Raw genomic sequence first — 12,925 nt, 5'->3', positions numbered from 1 at the left:
TGCTCCAAACAAATCTCAGATACATTTTTATACTCAACTGAATTAAAAACATTCAGAAGGGGACCTTGCTAATTTGTGGAGACTTCAACATTATCCCTAATAAAGAACTTGACTCCACAGGGAGTGGCAGGTATCTCCTCCAACTTTGGGGGAGTGGTTGGGGGATAAACATCTGTATGACACTTTCCGATGTTTAAATGTTTGCTCTCGAGAATTTAACTTTTACTCTCCTTGCCACAGGTCATTCTCCCGCATTGACCTGGCTATAGTAGACAGAACATTGCTCCCAATGGTGAGTTCTTCCACAATAAGGACCTACTTGTGGTCAGACCATGCACCAATCTTTTGCACTTTCTCTGTGTCCTCAATGCCCCTTTCTCATAGATCTTGGAGAAACAATGTATATCTTCTAAGACATCCCCAATACAAGGACCATATTGACTCTTAAATATCCGAATACTTCCCCTTTAATAACACTGATAATATCGACCCCTTTCTCCTATGGCAGGACCATAAGGCCACTACACTGTTAGAGGAGTTCTTCTCAAACAAAGCTCTCACTTTAAACAATGCAAGGAGGCCAAACTAACTAGTACTTTCTAACATTACCAAATATCTGTAAAGAATAAATCAAGGCAACTGGACGTACTGTAGATTTCTTGAAAACGTTTCACTCGTACTTCCAACGAGCTTTCTCAATTCTGAGTGATTGTACAAAAAATTCTGGGAATAAATATGTAACTGAATCCACACCTTTGGTTTAAAGGTGTTGATTCCATTATCCTAATTGGAGTCAGTAGGTGATAAAGACTTCCCAGAAAAAGGTGTCAAGACAGCATTATACGTGGCAGACAATAGATGTCTAACCCCCCCACCACCACCACCTCTATTCAAGCTTGGCTTCTCCATTTTTACGTAGATGGCCTCCTTCACGTAAAAATGGAGAAGCCAAGCTTGAATAGAGGTGGGGGGCGGGGGGTTAGACATCTATTGTCTGCCACGTATTATGCTGTCTTGACACCTTTTTCTGGGAAGTCTTTATCACCTACTGACTCCAATTAGGATAATGGAATCAACACCTTTGACCCAATGCTGGGTCTAATTACCAGATGTGGATTCAGTTACATATTTATTCCCAGAATTTTTTGTACAATCACTCAGAATTGAGAAAGCTCGTTGGAAGAACGAGTGAAACGTTTTCAAGAAATCTACAGTACGTCCAGTTGCCTTGATTTATTCTTTATATACCATGACCTGGATAAATGAGAACCTTCACAGACATAACATTACCAAAGTAAAAGACCAGATCCGCAGATCACCTTCCCATACTCTGCATAGGACCTTGATGTCTCACCACCAGGAGGTCCACTCTATCCTTCAAATGGATTATGATCGTCACTTAACTTCCCTCCCCTCCGCATGTTCTATTACAATTCACATAACAAACCAAGCAGATTGATGGCCAGGAAGGTTAAACCTTTATTGCAAAAGTCCAATGTGCCCTTTATGTTAGCTCCGGATGGTGTGTCAAAGATAATGCATCCTACTGATATAGCAGAAGCCTTTAGTAAGTATTATGCCAAATTGTACAACTAAGGGTCGGACCCTTTAGTCCCTCAACCTTCACAAGAAGGCATAGCTTCCTTCTTAGATAGTATTAATCTCCCATCTCTAAGTGAAGACTAGATCTCTATCCTGAATTCCCCCATCTCCAACAGAGAATTCGTAATAACTATAAAATCGCTTGGGCCCCACAAAGCCCCCAGACCTGATGGATACTCGAATGATTATTATAAAATATTAACCTCATCACTGTCTCCATTTGGTGATCATGTTTAATGGGGTATTGAGTGGAAAGTGATTTCCAGCAGAGATGTTACTACCCCAAAGCCAGGTAAACCTGCTGATGTCCCAGCCCATTTTCGTCCTATTTCACTGCTCAACTGCGATGTAAAATTGTATGCTAAAATTCTGTCCCATAGACTTCTTCAAGTCCTCCCACAGATTATCCATAGTGATCAAGTGGGGTTTACTAAAGGCAGACAGGCTCCAGATGGTACGAGTGGAATATTAGGGCATATTGAACGGGCAAAGGGATTGCAGACGCCTTCTCTGCTCCTCACTCTAGATGCGGAGAAGACGTTTGATCAGATCCACTGGGGATTTGCCTTTGCGTTTTTGTCTAAATTTGAATTTCAGGGACGTATTTTATAGGCCATAGAGGCCCTTTACTCCCAACCATCGGCTCGCGTATTAACCAATGGCATCTTCTCTCGAGCATTCCCCATTACCAATGGAACACGTCAGAGATGCCCCCTGTCTCCCTTCCTTTTCTAAATGGTGATGGAGCCATACAAGCAGGAAATCGACAGCATAAGTTGGGATTGTTTGCCGATGATGTAATCCTGACTGTCAGATCCCCTGCCTTCGTTAAGAGCAGCTTCAGCTATCATATCATCATTTAGGGAGGTCTCTTATTACAAGAGTAATGAAACCAAATCACAAATACTGGCCATTAAGATTCCACTGCCCCTAAAATCTGCGATTTCGGAAGAGTTCCCTTTTCAGTGGGCATCATCTTCCATATGTTTGCTAAATGACCGGCTTAGTATAAACCAACACACTTTATTACATGCATATTATGTACATATTCCCCTTTAAAACATATTAACAAAAACTATTAAAATGTATCAAATGAAACACTTAATTAAAATGTATGCGTATTCACACATAGCCACAGTCCCTATATCTTACTGCTGTGCGGAGCTCACACACTGCTAAAAATGGCAAGCAATGTTCCTTGGCGATAAACATATACAGTTAATAATCCCGGAGGAGACACATTCCAATAGCCACAATATAACAGTTCCAATGTTATTATAAACGGTCTCACAGTGCTTCCTCCAGCTATAGTTTAAATATACGATCTCCTGCTTATATATAAGATAATGGCACAGGTTCTTACTGCACCTCGAGTTCACCAATGTATGCGTGCATGCAGTGCGGCTTGTAATACCACTAGTTACACTCTCAGATGTTTGCAGTTACGTTAATGGCACAAAAATATCTCAAGTACGCTACCTGCAGTGATGGATCACTGCTAACGTCTCCAGCGAACACAAGTCCACTAGCGCTATATACAGAGTGCCGACACCAGCGCAGGATGGAATTGTGCCATTAACGTATCTGCAAACATCTGAGAGTGTGAATATCAGGTACTACAAGCCGCACTGCATGCACGCATACATCGGTGAACTCGAGGTGCGGTAAGAACCTGTCACTCTCTTTTACAGTATATAAGCAGGAGATCCTATATTTAAACTACAGCTGGAGGAAGCACTGGGAGACGTTCATAATAACATTGGAACTGTAATATTGTGGCTATTGGGATGTGTCTCCTCCGGGATTATTAACTGTATATGTTTATCGCCAAGGAACATTGCTTGCCATTTTTAGCAGTGTGTGAGCTCCCCGCACAGCAGTAAGATAGAGAGACTGTGGCTATGTGTGAATACGCATTAATTTTAATTAAGCGTTTCATTTGATACATTTTAATAAACTAAGTTTTTGTTAATATGTTTTAAAGAGGAATGTGTACATAATATGCATGTAATATAATAAAGTGTGTTGGTTTATACTAATAAAGTGTGTTGGTTTATTTTTGTGGCATTAATTTAGTGAACATTTGAAATATATTTGCTAGGTGGATTAGCAGACCGTGCTATACTTCGGTGAGCACTCCATTGTATATATCATCATCTTCCATAACCTATTTAGGGATCCAGCTATGTTTCCCACTTCGCCAATTACTTTCATGTAACTATGACCTCTTATATAATTCACTACAGAGGGACTTGACTAGGTACTCACAAATAGAACTCATTTGGCTGGGACACAGTCATCTAGAAAATGATGGTATTACCAAAAATACTTTATTATTTTCGCACACTGGCGATTCCTTAACCGAAAGAGCTCCATGCTTTAAACAATGCCCCCACAATGGTCCACCGTTGTTTCTGTTTTCTTGATTTTACACAAAAAAAAACCCCACACCTTATCCACTTGCTTGCTCTGCAGCAGTCTATTCTATCTATACTGAACAGGACCTGCGATGTGCGTGATGACGTCACTGCGCGCTGGAGGTGTATGAGTGGGGAACAGGGGTGCTCCCTGAGTCCCCTCAGTCAGTGTGAACTTTTACATTAAAAAATAATTATACCAGAGCAGATGTGATTCTCTCACTGCTTGTTCTGCTCCCAGGAACAGCTCATGGGTCCAGGCTGCACCACTCACAGAGCAAGATGATGATGTACTGACACAGCAGAGGAAGAAGCATAAGGCTGATTGGCAAAAGCTCAGCCAACCAGCGTTATGCTTCTACCTGAAACCCACAAGCAGTCACTGACGGAATACTGAAGGGTAGTGAGCTCCCCTGCAATGTTCCGTTCGGTCCTCTGGTTCTGCCTCCGCCCTTCCCATATCACATGTTGCACCCTCTCTGCTTCCTGATTGCAAGAGGCGTGCAGTGATGTGAGTCCCTCCCCTCTGTCTTTGCAGCGCTGATGCCAGTCCCTCCCCTCTGTGTTCGGCGCACATGATGTAAGTCCGCTGGAGTCTGGGACGGCGATCCTCCTCTTTATACATATGGGCTAGGGCACGCGTGCCGACAGACAAGGCTCTGCGTGCCCTCTCTGGCATGCGTGCCATAGGTTCGCCATCACGGCTCTAGGAAATGACCCTCAACTGAAGGTTTTCCTCCCTCCTGTATAATTATCCCTCCCTCCCGAAGGGAGACATACAGATACCCACCAGGCTCATATATAGAACTCTCATGGGAGATCTAGATACAGTCCTGATCAAAAGTTTAAGACCACTTGAAAAATGGCAAAAATTCATATTTAGCATGGCAGGATCTTAACAAGGTTCCAAGTAGAGCTTCAACATGCAACAAGAAGAAATGGGAGTGAGACAAAACATTTTTTGAGCATTCCATTTAATGAAAACAACGAATAAACTGAAACAGGCTGTTTTTCAGCTGATTAAAAGTTTAGGACCACAACTAAAAAAAAATAATAAAGCCCCCCCCCAAAACAGAAATCCAACTTCTAAACATGAACTCAGTAATGAGTAGCTCCGCCGTTATTGTTTATCACTTCAAAAATTCGTTTCGGCATGCTTGATGCAAGCATTTCCATGAGGTGAGTGGGAACATTTCTACAAGTGGTGAAGACGGCGGCACGAGGCAATCTACTGTCTGGAACTGTTGTCCATTTTTGTAAACTTCCCTTGCCACTATCCCCAAAAGTTCTCAATTGGATTTAGATCATGGGAACACGCAGGATGGGCCAAAAGAGTGATGTTATTTTCCTGGAAGAAGTCCCTTGTCCTGCGGGCATTGTGTACTGTAGAGTTGTCCTGTTGAAAAACCCAGTCATTACCACACGGACGAGGGCCCTCAGTCATGAGGAATGCTCTCTGCAACATCTGGACATAGCCAGCGGCTGTTTGACGCCCCTGCACTTCCTGAAGCTCCATTGTTCCACTGAAGGAAAAAGCACCCCAGACCATTATGGCGCCCCCTCCACTGTGGCGCGTAGAAGACATCTCAGGTGGGATCTGCTTGTCATGCCAGTAACAATGTAAACCATCAGGACCATCAAGGTTAAAATTTTTCTCATCAGAGAATAAAACTTTCTTCCACCTTTGAATGTCCCATGTTTGGTGCTCTCTTGCAAAGTCCAAACGAGCAGTTCTGTGGCGTTCAAGGAGACAAGGTCTTTGAAGACGTTTTTTGTTTTTTAAGCCCTTCAGTCTCAGATGCCGTCTGATGGTTATGCAGTCAGCACCAGTAAGGGCCTTAATTTGGGTTGAGGATCGTCCAGTGTCTTGACGGACAGCCATATGGATCCTCCGGCTCAGTGCTGATGAAATTTTTTTTGGGTCTTCCACTTGACTTTTTTGTTCCATAACCCTCAGGATCATTTAAGAATTTAAGAAATTCCAAATGACTGTCTTACTGCGTCCCACCTCAGCAGCGATGGCGCACTGTGAGAGACCCTGCTTATGCAGTTCAACAACCCGACCACGTTCAAAAAGGGAGAGTTTTTTTGCATTTGCCATCACAACATCTGACTACCTCACAGAAAATGACAATAAATCCACATCTTTGCACAGATTTGGCCTTTTAAAGGCATGTGGTCCTATACTTTTGATAAGATGAAAAACAGCCTGTTTCAGTTTATTTGTTGTTTTCATTAAATTGAATGCTCAAAAAATGTTTTGTCTCACTCCCATTTCTTCTTGTTGCATGTTGAAGCTCTACTTGGAACCTTGTTAAGATCCAGCCATGCTAAATATGATTTTTTGCCATTTTTCAAGTGGTTTAAACTTTTGATCAGGACTGTATGAAAAAATGGGCTCATCTGTTAAATTGGGAGAAGAGTCTTCAGAGATCGTATACATATGCTGAATGGCAAACAGTGATCAATACATCTCTTAAAGCCACCTCATGTTCCAACTTACTAGACGTGTATCACCGAATGCTGACTAGGCGGTACTACACCCCCACTAAACTCACACATTTTTTTCCAAATGTAGAAAATAAATGGCGCTGCCAGGGGTCTCCCGGTAATTTATTGCACGTATTTTGGAATTGTCCAGCCCTCAGCCCCTTTTGGTCAGACATCACAACTCTGCTTTGCAGTATTGTTTCACGCAATATTAGCCTAACCCCTGGGTTGGCTCTTCTATTCTTAGGAGTAGAACAGGTCCCAAGCTTCCATAGGAAACTATTCTGCCATGTACTACTAGCATAGCTCGGCAATGGAAATCCACACAACCCCCAACAATGTCGAGTATAACAGAAATAGTATCTAACCATTGCATATATGAAAGGCTACTAGCTCACCACAAAAATACCCTGACCTCCTTCCAAAAATGTTGGAAGCCGTGGCTCGAACCATTTCCTCTACCCTCACTAGAGGCCCATTAAGGTACCACATATATGTTAAGAATGTCAGAGACCATTGTAATACTTTATTAATATATCATTTTATCAATGTATCATTGGTTATTATTGTCAATTGCATACTTTATCTGATGCCTGTTTATTTTAGAGCTGATTGCTCTTATTGTGTAACTATTTTAAAAAATTCTAAAACTTTTCATGGAAAAAATGAAAAACATCTTTTGCATCCTTCAGAACCAAGATGGTACACCAGAGACAAACTGATCTCCGCTACCAACATAAATCCTGGACAGTGCTTTCAGTACCACCTTTTTCTATCCAGCGCAATGGATACTGCACTTGAGTGTAAGGGCGATGCTCTACAGGATATAGAGGACAGCGCTGTTTCTCTTTTTATTGATTTTCTGTGCGGCATAATGGCGACTACTGTGGTATGGAATTTTATGTAAAATGTAATAAAACTAATAATATAAAACTTTTTTTTAAAATACTTTAGACCTATGTTTACCAACCTGTGGCTCTCCAGCTCTCTCCAAAACTACACCTCCCATCATGCCCCAACAGACTGCAGCCATTAGAGTATGACAGGTGTTGTAGTTCTGCAACAGCTGCAGAACCACAGGTTGTGAAATATAGGTCTGCAGTATTGTAAGAAGTGATGTACCAAAATGAAAGCTACGCTGTGATTGGTTGCTTTGGGATAAGAGGCAGAGTGAGAAGCAGTGCCTCACCAGTTCAGCGCTCCAGATGGCGACCAAAATGGTCGCCAATGCGCCTCAAAATTTGAAGATGGCAACAAGACTTTTTAGCCTTGTCGCCATTTGCCACAGGGCTGCCGCTCTGTAGTTGAATATCGCGGTGTGGCATGGGAGCCAATAATTCCTTGCCCTGCTGCCGATCACCTACGCTACAGGCTACATAACCTCATTGCTGTGCGTCCCAGCACAGGCAGGCGTGATGACATCGGGACGCACAGCAGTGAGATGTGCGCGTCTGTATCGCACCACCCCAGGCCGTACCAGAAGCTAGTGGGCGCCAGCGAAAGGACACAGGTGAGTATAAGATGGCCATAAGCGGGGCACTGGGGGGACATTACTGGCCATAAGGGGAGCACTGGGGGGACATTACTGGCCATAAGGGGGGCACTAGGGGACATTACTGGCCGGAAGGGGGGCACTGGGGGTACATTACTGGCCGGAAGGGGGGCACTGGGGGTACATTACTGGCCGTAAGGGGGGCACTGGGGGGATATTACTGGCCATAAGGGGGGCAGTGGGGGACATTACTGGCCATAAGTGGGGCACTGGGGGGACATTACTGGCCGTAAGAAGGGCACTGGGGGACATTACTTGCCAGAAGGGGGGCACTGGGAGACATTACTAGCCATAAGGGGGGCACTAGGGGACAATATGGGGGGAAATTACTACTGTGGGGGAGTTATTACTATGTGTGGGAAAATTACTATATGGGGGCAATGTGGGGGGAAGTTACTACTGTGCGGGCAGTGTAGGGGGGGAAATTACTATGTGAGGGCAGTGTGGGGGGAATTAATCTAAGGTTTTATTATTACTGGGGGCACTCTAGGTGGCATTTATGGCATTATGGAGGTCTGGGTCAAATGGAGGAGAAGAGGGTAGAGAAGGTCTACTTGACAGATGTCACTGGATGTAAGAGGTATGTGGTTCTGTATTCTCCTATATGTAGTGCTGGCTCATTACTGTGACCTGCATCTCATCTTCTCCAAGTTTTTTTTTTAATTATAAATATGGATTTTTTCAATTTGGCGACCAAAAATTTCATTTGGCTCCTAAATTTTTGAGTTCAGGAGCCAATGGCTCCTGTTTATTTATTTTTTTAGTCTGGAACACTGCAGTTACATGCACGCTGCATCAAAAACCTATTACTTTATTAGAACCTTCCCGAACCCTGTTGGATGGACTTGACACCCCCCACCTTGTAACTTAAAGGGGTTGTTCACTTTTTTTTTTGTATATATGACCTATTCTCAGGATAGGTCATCAATATCAGATCAATGGGGGTCCAACTCCATACTTATCAACATTTCAATTGGTAAAATTGGGGGATCAATGCCCCACCCCTAGGAATGCCCAAAACCCTCCCTTTAACACCTAATTATGGGCGGGGTTTGAGTAAGCCCAACCCATTTCCATCCCAGGACAGAGTATATTTGCCAGGACAGTCTCTAAGAATTACAAGCGCTGCAGTCTCTTCAAACAGCTGATAGGTGGAAGTGCAATCAGATATTGATATTGATGACCTGATAAATTTGAAGAATATACAAACTTTTACCTTTGTACGGATAAGCACATACATGGGACTTACAGCCCAATGTGATGTAAAAATAACAAATAAGACAAACCTGCACAATCAGCTATTAAATATTCTGCTGCACAGTGGTATCTGGTTCTGGGGCAGTATTTTGTGCTACACTGTGGGATCTGCTTCTGCAGGGGCAGTGTATTGTGCTGCACGGTGGTATTTGGTTCTGCTGGGACAGTGTATTGTGCTGCACTGTGGTATCTGCTTCCGCGGGGGCAGTGTATTGTGCTGCACGGTGGTATCTGGTTCTGCTGGGGCAGTGTATTGTGCTGCACTGTGGTATCTGGTTCTGCTGGGGCAGTGTATTGTGCTGCACTGTGGTATCTGGTTCTGCTGGGGCAGTGTATTGTGCTGCACTGTGGTATCTGGTTCTGCTGGGGCAGTGTATTGTGCTGCACTGTGGTATCTGGTTCTGCTGGGGCAGTGTATTGTGCTGCACTGTGGTATCTGGTTCTGCTGGGGCAGTGTATTGTGCTGCACTGTGGTATCTGGTTCTGCTGGGGCAGTGTATTGTGCTGCACTGTGGTATCTGGTTCTGCTGGGGCAGTGTATTGTGCTGCACTGTGGTATCTGGTTCTGCTGGGGCAGTGTATTGTGCTGCACTGTGGTATCTGGTTCTGCTGGGGCAGTGTATTGTGCTGCACTGTGGTATCTGGTTCTGCTGGGGCAGTGTATTGTGCTGCACTGTGGTATCTGGTTCTGCTGGGGCAGTAGTATTGTGCTGCACTGTGGTATCTGGTTCTGCTGGAGCAGTATATTGTGCTGCACTGTGGTATCTGGTTCTGCTGGGGCAGTATATTGTGCTGCACTGTGGTATCTGGTTCTGCTGGGGCAGTGTATTGTACTGCACTGTGGTATCTGGTTCTGCTGGGGCAGTGTATTGTGCTGCACTGTGGTGTGATATCTGGTTCTGCTGGGGCAGTGTATTGTGCTGCACTGTGGTATCTGGTTCTGCTGGGGCAGTGTATTGTGCTGCACTGTGGTATCTGGTTCTGCTGGGGCAGTGTATTGTGCTGCACTGTGGTATCTGGTTCTGCTGGAGCAGTATATTGTGCTGCACTGTGGTATCTGGTTCTGCTGGAGCAGTATATTGTGCTGCACTGTGGTATCTGGTTCTGCTGGGGCAGTGTATTGTGCTGTACTGTGGTATCTGGTTCTGCTGGGGCAGTGTATTGTACTGCACTGTGGTATCTGGTTCTGCTGGGGCAGTGTATTGTGCTGCACTGCAGTTTCTGGTTCTGCTGGGGCAGTGTATTGTACTGCACTGCAGTATCTGGTTCTGCTGGAGCAGTATATTGTGCTGCACTGCGGTATCTGGTTCTGCTGGGGCAGTATATTGTACTGCACTGTGGTATCTGGTTCTGCTGGGGCAGTGTATTGTGCTGCACTGTAGTTTCTGGTTCTGCTGAGGCAGTGTATTGTACTGCACTGCGGTATCTGGTTCTGCTGGAGCAGTATATTGTGCTGCACTGTGGTATCTGGTTCTGCTGGGGCAGTATATTGTGCTGCACTGTGGTATCTGGTTCTGCTGGGGCAGTATATTGTGCTGCACTGTGGTATCTGGTTCTTCTGGGGCAGTATATTGTGCTGCACTGTGGTATCTGGTTCTGCTGGGGCAGTGTATTGTACTGCACTGTGGTATCTGGTTCTGCTGGGGCAGTGTATTGTGCTGCACTGTGGTTTCTGGTTCTGCTGGGGCAGTGTATTGTACTGCGGTATCTGGTTCTGCTGAAGCAGTATATTGTGCTGCACTGTGGTATCTGGTTCTGCTGGGTCAGTATATTGTGCTGCACTGTGGTATCTGGTTCTGCTGGGGCAGTGTATAGTACTGCACTGTGGTATCTGGTTCTGCTGGGGCAGTGTATTGTGCTGCACTGTGGTTTCTGGTTCTGCTGGGGCAGTGTATTGTACTGCACTGCGGTATCTGGTTCTGCTGGAGCAGTATATTGTGCTGCACTGCGGTATCTGGTTCTGCTGGAGCAGTATATTGTGCTGCACTGTGGTATCTGGTTCTGCTGGGGCAGTGTATTGTACTGCACTGTGGTATCTGGTTCTGCTGGGGCAGTGTATTGTACTGCACTGCGGTATCTGGTTCTGCTGGGGCAGTATATTGTGCTGCACTGTGGTATCTGGTTCTGCTGGAGCAGTATATTGTGCTGCACTGTGGTATCTGGTTCTGCTGGGGCAGTATATTGTGCTGCACTGTGGTATCTGGTTCTGCTGGGGCAGTGTATTGTACTGCACTGTGGTATCTGGTTCTGCTGGAGCAGTATATTGTGCTGCACTGTGGTATCTGGTTCTGCTGGGGCAGTATATTGTGCTGCACTGTGGTATCTGGTTCTGCTGGGGCAGTGTATTGTACTGCACTGTGGTATCTGGTTCTGCTGGGGCAGTGTATTGTGCTGCACTGTGGTTTCTGGTTCTGCTGGGGCAGTGTATTGTACTGCACTGCGGTATCTGGTTCTGCTGGAGCAGTATATTGTGCTGCACTGTGGTATCTGGTTCTGCTGGTGCAGTATATTGTACTGCACTGTGGTATCTCGTTCTGCTGGGGCAGTGTATTGTACTGCACTGCGGTATCTGGTTCTGCTGGGGCAGTATATTGTGCTGCACTGTGGTATCTGGTTCTGCTGGAGCAGTATATTGTGCTGCACTGTGGTATCTGGTTCTGCTGGAGCAGTATATTGTGCTGCACTGTGGTATCTGGTTCTGCTGGGGCAGTATATTGTACTGCACTGTGGTATCTGGTTCTGCACTGTGGTATCTGGTTCTGCTGGGGCAGTGTATTGTACTGCACTGCGGTATCTGGTTCTGCTGGAGCAGTATATTGTGCTGCACTGTGGTATCTGGTTCTGCTGGTGCAGTATATTGTACTGCACTGTGGTATCTCGTTCTGCTGGGGCAGTGTATTGTACTGCACTGCGGTATCTGGTTCTGCTGGGGCAGTATATTGTGCTGCACTGTGGTATCTGGTTCTGCTGGAGCAGTATATTGTGCTGCACTGTGATATCTGGTTCTGCTGGAGCAGTATATTGTGCTGCACTGTGGTATCTGGTTCTGCTGGGGCAGTATATTGTACTGCACTGTGGTATCTGGTTCTGCACTGTGGTATCTGGTTCTGCAGGGGCAGTGTATTGTACTGCACTGCGGTATCTGGTTCTGCTGGGGCAGTGTATTGTACTGCACTGTGGTATCTGGTTCTGCTGGAGCAGTATATTGTGCTGCACTGTGGTATCTGGTTCTGCTGGGGCAGTATATTGTGCTGCACTGTGGTATCTGGTTCTGCTGGGGCAGTGTATTGTGCTGCACTGTGGTATCTGGTTCTGCTGGGGCAGTGTATTGTGCTGCACTGTGGTACCTGGTTCTGCTGGAGCAGTATATTGTGCTGCACTGTGGTATCTGGTTCTGCTGGAGCAGTATATTGTGCTGCACGGTGGTATCTGGTTCTGCTGGGGCAGTATATTGTGCTGCACTGTGGTATCTGGTTCTGCTGGAGCAGTATATTGTGCTGCACGGTGGTATCTGGTTCTGCTGGGGCAGTATATTGTGCTGCACGGTGGTATCTGGTTCTGCTGGGGCAGTATATTGTGCTGCACTGTGGTATCTGGTTCTGCTGGG

The sequence above is a fragment of the Bufo gargarizans genome, chromosome 3 (assembly GCF_014858855.1).
Source record: "Bufo gargarizans isolate SCDJY-AF-19 chromosome 3, ASM1485885v1, whole genome shotgun sequence".
Taxonomy (NCBI): Eukaryota; Metazoa; Chordata; class Amphibia; order Anura; family Bufonidae; genus Bufo; species Bufo gargarizans.
The sequence above is the reverse complement of the archived record's forward strand: the minus strand, read 5'-3'. Positions refer to the sequence as shown.